At 36.8% G+C, this 7625-nt stretch overlaps 1 long non-coding RNA gene across 1 annotated transcript; it reads left to right on the top strand.

Annotated features, from left to right (window-relative positions):
* The first annotated feature begins 2831 nt into the window (after positions 1-2831).
* Positions 2832-3418, top strand: LOC117612413. Its single transcript, XR_004583392.1, has 2 exons — positions 2832-2884; positions 2992-3418. It is a non-coding gene; the product is annotated as an uncharacterized LOC117612413 (long non-coding RNA).
* The last annotated feature ends 4207 nt before the right edge of the window (positions 3419-7625 follow it).

Below are 7625 nucleotides of genomic sequence, written 5' to 3' on the forward strand. Positions count from 1 at the left end.
GTAGATGCAGATTTTGAAGAACATAAGCAGATTTTAAAAGCAATACGGAAATCTCAATTCGAAAACCATGGCCTCACCAAGTAGAAAATGCATTGTAAAAGTTTTTTCTCAAAAAATTCTTAATGGGTGAAGTCGATTTTAAAAATAGAAGCAGATTTCAAGAGCTATTAAAAATCTCATTTTAAAAACCATGAACACTCCCACAGAGAAAATGGCAGAGCTAAAAGATGCATCTCAACAATCCAGAAATTAAAGAAATGGATGCTCTCTATCATTAGCCACCCTTTTGATAAATTAGGGCATCACAAAATAAAGACACCTGTGAGCTAATGATAAGAGATAGAATTGGACAAAAATGGTTAAGACAGAAAACCTACAGCCGGCAACAAAAGGCAAGCTCACGTGAAAAATAAATGATGTGGCAATAACGAGTGACAAACAATGATGACTAGTCATGCAAAAGAGAACACTACAATGCATGCAATGCAATCAAAGATGAATTACCTTCAATGAGCTTTGAGTCATGCAAAAGAGAACACTACAATGCATGCAATGCAATCAAAGATGAATTACCTTCAATGAGCTTTGAGAGCATGAATCCATTATGAAGTTGATCTTAGCCATACTAGATTATCTTAGCGCTATCCTAGATTAGTCTAGCTTCTTGAGCTTGATTAAGTGTATAAAAAATTAAAATCAAATTTCATGTTTGTCAAGGAAAACTAAAAATTTAGTTAACCAAAACCTAACAACCCACGACCATACCCCAGACCACACGCAATGAAGTGAATTTATGCTACAACTTAGGAACACATACACATAGCATAAAAACGACGCGTTAAGACTTGGTCATGGTTTTGCTAAATAACGAAAATTAACCTGTGTAAAGAGCACAAGTTTTATATTATTTTCTTTGCCAAATAAACAAGTGATGTTGTAGTATATTCTTTTTTAAAACACACAAAGATAAAGTGAATCAATCTTAAATAAATATAAGATTAAAATAAACTGTGTTAGCATATATATATATAATTGTTTTCTTATCCGAATATCCAGATGTTATTATTGTGCGGATGCCATTATAAACATGGAGGATAACTGGGAGGGATAGTAAAAAAATAGATCTTGTTCATATGGTAATAACCTCTAGAAGTCTGTATAGGATAAAATCTATATATATTGTATATGTCTATATATATATGGAACTTTTTGAGAACCAAAGTTCATTCATAAAACCAAAAGGCATACAAAGACATTTGAAACTTATTTACTCAAGATATCTGTGTATACTTGATTTTCTTCTCTGTTCGTTAAACGATTTATAAAAGGAGACAAACCATCAACGTTTGTGGAAAAAAAATTGAAGGACAAAAAGAAAATGAACGTTTGTCCACGAGTAGGCTAACTATGAATGGGCATGCAAAGACTTCAAAGTAAGTCTTTTGTAGACCCAAAAAATTGGAAAAGCAAAAAAAGAAGAAATCAACGTCCGGACATGTGTGGGCCAACATGACTTTTCATACGAAGACTTGAAAGTCTTTGGAGCTACATCTCTTGCTTTGTGCTTTATTTGAAGCCATACTGGAAGGAAATTGATGGACGTAGACAGAAGCAGCAACCAGCGCATTGCTTCCCCAGAGTTCTTTTGGCTTTTGTATGAAAATATCCAAGAGAATAGTACTTCCCTTCCAATTAATTTTAAACAAAATAAATATGAAATTTTGAACTGGTGATTTATTTGTATATTTTTGAGTAGGGGTGGGCACTCAAACCGGCAAACCGAAAATCCGAGCCGAACCACACCGAACCAAATCGAAAAAAAACCGAGTTGACCAAAAAGTCAAAAACCGGTCAAAAACCGAACCGGACCGGTTTGGACCGGATTCGGATCCGGTTCCATGTCTTCAAAAATCGAACCGGGCCGAACCGAACCGGTGAAACTAAAAAAATATATAATTTCAATATATATTTATATTTAATGCTATATTTTTAATTTCACTAAAAAAACCTAATATTTATCCAAGTTCAATGTCAAAATATCTCTCTTTTCTCACTTTAATATTTATTTTTATATGAAATTGAATAATTTGTTAATTTTCAAGTAAAAAAATAATATTTCAGTTGAGAATTGTATTACAAAACAATTTTAAAAAATAATTTTTATAATCCGGTTCAAAACCGAACCGAACCGGACAATTTTTGAATTTTTTTAATTAAAACCGAACCGAACCAAACCGCATGAATAGTACCGGATCGGTTCTAATTTGAGGCAAAAACCGGTCCAAACCGAACCGTGCCCACCCCTATTTTTGAGTGTTTTTTGCTAAAATATGAAAACTATGAGAGAATATTTGTTTGTGAGAATTTTCTGTGTATTCTTCTCCTTGTAGGAAATCATATTTATAATAAAACGAAACTTGAATAGGCAAGTAAATAATAAATTCCTAAATCTATTTACAGTAGGAAATCAGGAATTAAAGTAAATCAATTACAATTACAATAGGAATTCTTGGTGTGTAAGGAAAGTAAGTCAATATCCACAAGTCACGCCAACATTTTTTTTGTCAAATTAAGTCCACAAAATGTGAACAACTAGGTTTCAAGTGTTCCTCTCCTTTAGGCGTACGTCTTCAGTTCAACGATGTCCACAAAAATTCTTCTTTCTCCTTCTCTTCCCCCACCACCCCACTCTATCCTCAAGGGTCTATAAATTGGTTGGGGCCAAGCCGCATTAAGTTCACACAACAATCTTGTCTTCCACCTTAATTGTGTTGTTAAGAAAAACATGGCATCATCCTCCAAGACTTTTCTTCTTCTTGGCTTTATGTTAGCTCTTGTGAGGTCTCAGCTCGTGAGCTAGTGGAAACTGCTAGTCAAGTTGCTAGTGAGTTTCTAATCTTTTAACTGATCACATAACCCTATGCATGTCAACTGATATAAACTCTTTTTATATGAAGGTCGACTTATATATATAGATTACTCTTATTTCAGGTAGACCCTATTTTAAACGCGGGCCAGTCACCAGATGCAGCCGTAATCCGCATGCTGTATGCTCACCTAAAGGGAGAGGGTATCGCTTCCCGCCCCCCGCCCCCCGCCCCGGGAGAGTATAGGCACGACCAAGGCCACCATGAAAAACCAGGACTTGGTGTTGCTGAGGCTGAAAGTGGGAATTAAATAGATAACCCTTTTTCAGTGGATATTGCAGGTACTATGTGGTAATATAATAAGGGTTTGTTTTATCAATTATAAAGGTTAATGTAATGTATTGGTTGAGTTGTTAATAAAACTCTCAATCATAATTAATTAGGATTTTGAGGTTGATCTTTGTACTAGTACTCATATCATAATGTGTCTAAGTATGTGGCTTTCTATCTTTATATATGTTTGAAATCTATCCTAGCAATTTCTATCTTTATATATGTGTCTAACACTCACTACTAGAAAATCACCTACTCGCCACTGATATAGAGAGAAATTCAAATAAGTGACTTTAAATTTTTGTGTGGATTACTAATAATACCACCATGCCTATTAAAGTAATAAGGCATGGACATGAGTGTCTAATACAATTAAAGTGAATTTCAGACTTTTACTTAATATTTAGACCTCTTTATCAGTCCCAAATGATGTTGAAAGAAGCTGTCAGTGGCTCCAATGTTTTATTCAACAATGTCCTCTTTTTGAAACTCATTCAAAAATATTCTCTATAAAACCTCCCTATTGGCCCAATATCATTTTATCACTTTTTTTGGTCATGTGAAATTGGTCTCTGCTACTGCTCTCTCTCTCTCTCTCTCTCTCTCTCTCTCTCTCTCTCTCTCTCTCTCTCTCTCTCTCTCTCTAAATTTTTATTTCTTCTTCTTCTTCTATGATCTGCTATCTTTGAGATGGCACCCCCAATTGCTTTCTTCTTTGCTTCTTCTTCTTCTCTTCTATGATATGCTCTATCTGAGATGAAATCCCAATTTTGCATATCCTCTCTTTCTCTCTCTCTCTCTCTCTCTCTCTCTCTCTCTCTCTCTCTCTCTCTCTCTCTCTCTCTCTCATTGATTCCCAGCCCTAATTCCCAATTATCCATGTTCTTCTTTTCCTAGGTCCAAAGACCCATCTTCCTCATCCACATCATTAGCCACCACAAGCACCACCAACGAGTTTGCAAACCCAATTTGTAATATTTGTTCTTGAAATGGGTGGATTGGCATTGACTTTAAATTTTAGTTAATCAAAACCTAACAACCCACGGCCACACCCAAAACCACACGCAATGAAGCGACTTCATGCTACAACTCAGGAACACATATACATAGCATAAAAACCACGCGTTAAGGCCTAGTCATGGTTTTGCTAAATGACGAAAACTAACCTGTGTAAAGAATAACTACTACGTTTTATTATTTGAGCGACGAACGAGAATTCGTTGCGCAAAATGCACTACAGTGACAGAAAATATTATTCGTCGCGCAAACAACAGAAAAATGGGGCGACCAAATTTTGCGTCGCACAAAATTCTTAGCGCGACAGAAAATTTATTCGTCGCGCAAAGTGAGGAAGAAAAAAGCGGTTTTTTTAATTTTGGTGCCAAAAACTTGCGCGACGACAAAAATCATCGCGCAAGAAAACCTAGCGCTATGGTTGGACGTTTCGTCACGTAAAGGTGGACAGAAAACAATGGGTTTTGTTATTTGCTGGCAAAACCTTGTGCAACGACAGTTGTCGTTGCGAAAGACAACTTAGCGCGACGACAAGATTTTTGTCGGGCAAGAAAAATGTGGGATATTTTTTTTGGCCCCAAAATATTGGCGTGGGGATATTTTTTTGGCGCCAAAGCCTTGCGGGACGGAAATATAATCCGTCGCTTAAAGTTTGATGTTGGTACATTCTTGCGCAACGGAAGATTGCTTTCGCGCGACGAAAGATTGGTTTTGCGCAATGACATATATGATTTGCGCGACGAATGTTTGTGAGACAAATCAACCCTTGCGTCGCACAAAAGTGTGATGTCAACACGTGCTTGCGCGATGAAAAATTTGTTTTGTGCCACGAAAAAGTCGTTTTGCGTGCCTAAAAAATTTTGTTTTTCGACGGTAGTTTGTGCGACGAAATAATGTGTTCGTCGCGCAAAGTCTTTCTTCTTCATATCTGAATTTTGCCATTGCAAAGGTAGAATTCAAAAAAGAAAAAACCAAAGCTCTCTCCGCACCTCTCTGCCGCTGCCTTTGCTGGGAATTCAATACGTTCATTGGATAAATATTTTTTGTCGTTAGTTTAAAAGTTTTAATGTAAATTCGTACTAATGCTATTAATTTCGTTCTCGTTAGGGATGCTTGTAATTAACAATTGGTGGAGAACGATTGAGAATGTATTTTATTCGTTTTATATATTAAAAATGTTAAATTAATTATATTATGTTAAACTTAGTTTGTTATGTTTATATTTTTTTTTGTGAAGTTATATTTATATTATGTTGTTAAATTGTGCGTGACGTAGCACAATGTGTTGTGATGTACGAAGTTAATTGAAATTAACTTCGTACTTTTTTTTTTTTTTTTTTTTTGTAACACTTAGTTTCCCGTTCGAGATTAGTTAGATTTAGTGCATGGATGCGTAAAGCATAATTGCGGTCCAATTAATTCTTGAATTGTCCCATTATTTGGACAGTTTGGGAATGCATAGTTATATCACGTAATGTACGGCTACATGATTAGGTTTCGATTGTGGAGATTTCGGTGTTATCTCTGTACGTTCTTTGGGTGATATGTAGGTATTTATACATACAGTACACCTCAATAACTATATCGAGATGCTGCCGAACTTCATCCATGTCGAAATCTAATCTCATGTAGTCGTACATTACATGACATGACTATGCATTCCTGAATGGGATAGGGCCCTTACCGGAGGCATCATGTGACATTATGACTTCGTATGAAATTGTTCTGATTGTGGTTCCAGGAATTATGAGCATGAGGTGGATACAGAACCCGAATAGATGCGCAGACGAATACTTGGATGGAATCGAGGATTTTATTGAGTTTACACTTATACACAACCCTGGTGCAACTAGAATCCGTTGTCCTTGTAGGAAGTGTAACAACACGTTGTAGGAGACAATTGAAAATGTTGGATTTCATTTAGTAAGAAATGGAATGATTGAGACATATTGCATTTGGAACCTTCACGGTGAACAATTAGAGCATGCTTCGTCTTCAAATGCCACAAGAGCGGACAATGTTGAACCTATTGTAAATTCTAATAATCAAGTCATGGATATTATACACGATGCTTTTCCATTTGCATCGACCAACATCAATCAGCAAAGGGAAGATGACATGCCTACACCAATGGACAGTGCAGAGTTTGAACAATATGAAAAACTGTTAAAAAATGCTAACCAAGAGTCATACCCGGGGTGCGAGAGCTTTTTCGTTCTGACGGCTATTGTGGAGCTAATGCACAGAAAAATAAAGTATCGTATGTTGAACCTGTGTTTCGATTACTTTTTGGGGGTTTTCAAGAGAATGCTTCCGACGGACAATTGTTTGTTGAAAAACTATAAACATGCGCAAAATGTGTTGAATGGTCTTGGATTGGGATATGAAAAACATTCACGCCTGCAAAAACAATTGCACGTTATTCTACAAAGAGCTTGAAACGTTGGATACATGCCCCTATATGCAATGAGCCGAGGTTCAAAATGACATCTCAGAATAAAACGACCAAGATCCCACAAAAAGTCATGCGTTATCTGCCCCTGAAACTTAGGTTGCAGTGATTGTATATGTTGTCGACACATACTGCCACAAACATGAGATGGCATAAGGAAAAACGGGTAGACAATGATGTGATGCGGCATCCTGCAGATGGGGAGGTATGGAAAGAGTTCGATCGAACGTTCCCCGAGTTTGCTACTGATCCTCGAAATGTTAGATTGGGACTTGCCACTGACGGATTCAATCCGTATGGTGTTCTAAACCAACACCACAACACTTGGCCGATTTTGTTGTATATTCTAATAGGTATATGGTGGTATAATGAACCTTTTAGCTGTACGTACGAACGTAATTAGACACTGGAGCACTGGCATGAATTTAAGCCCCTACAAAAGAAACCTGTCAAAAGAAGGGCAGGCTGCTCTTGACAAACGTACTTATCCAATGAAACCACACGGTGATTAAAAAACATCCTTCTCGTAATAGAGGAGAGGTCATATAACTCTTGAATTATTTCAAGTAGATATTTAATCCACACAGTTGACTTGTAAGAGAACACTTCTTGACTTTTATTAAGAGATATAAAACCATAAACCTAGCTAGTGATTTAAGAAATTAAACGACAGCAGAGAGGACACATGAACCCTCAGGTATTCAAACAGAAAGCTAACACACAACTTAACTTCTACGGGACACAACCAAACATGGAGTTGTCTGTTTTCCTACTACATCACAGGCTATTCCAGAACTTGTTTACCCTTGTCCTTATTAAGCTTAGGACCCTCGATTCCTTCCACGCTTTTAAGGAGAGGGTCTTGCATGGAGATGTCTGATCTGCTGCTAGGTCCTGCCTTGCCCTGACCACCATCATGGTAGCGCTGATCATTTGTTTCTTTGGTCTCAAGAAAAGAG

This window comes from Prunus dulcis, unplaced genomic scaffold (genome assembly GCF_902201215.1).
Source record: "Prunus dulcis unplaced genomic scaffold, ALMONDv2, whole genome shotgun sequence".
Classification (NCBI taxonomy): Eukaryota; Viridiplantae; Streptophyta; class Magnoliopsida; order Rosales; family Rosaceae; genus Prunus; species Prunus dulcis.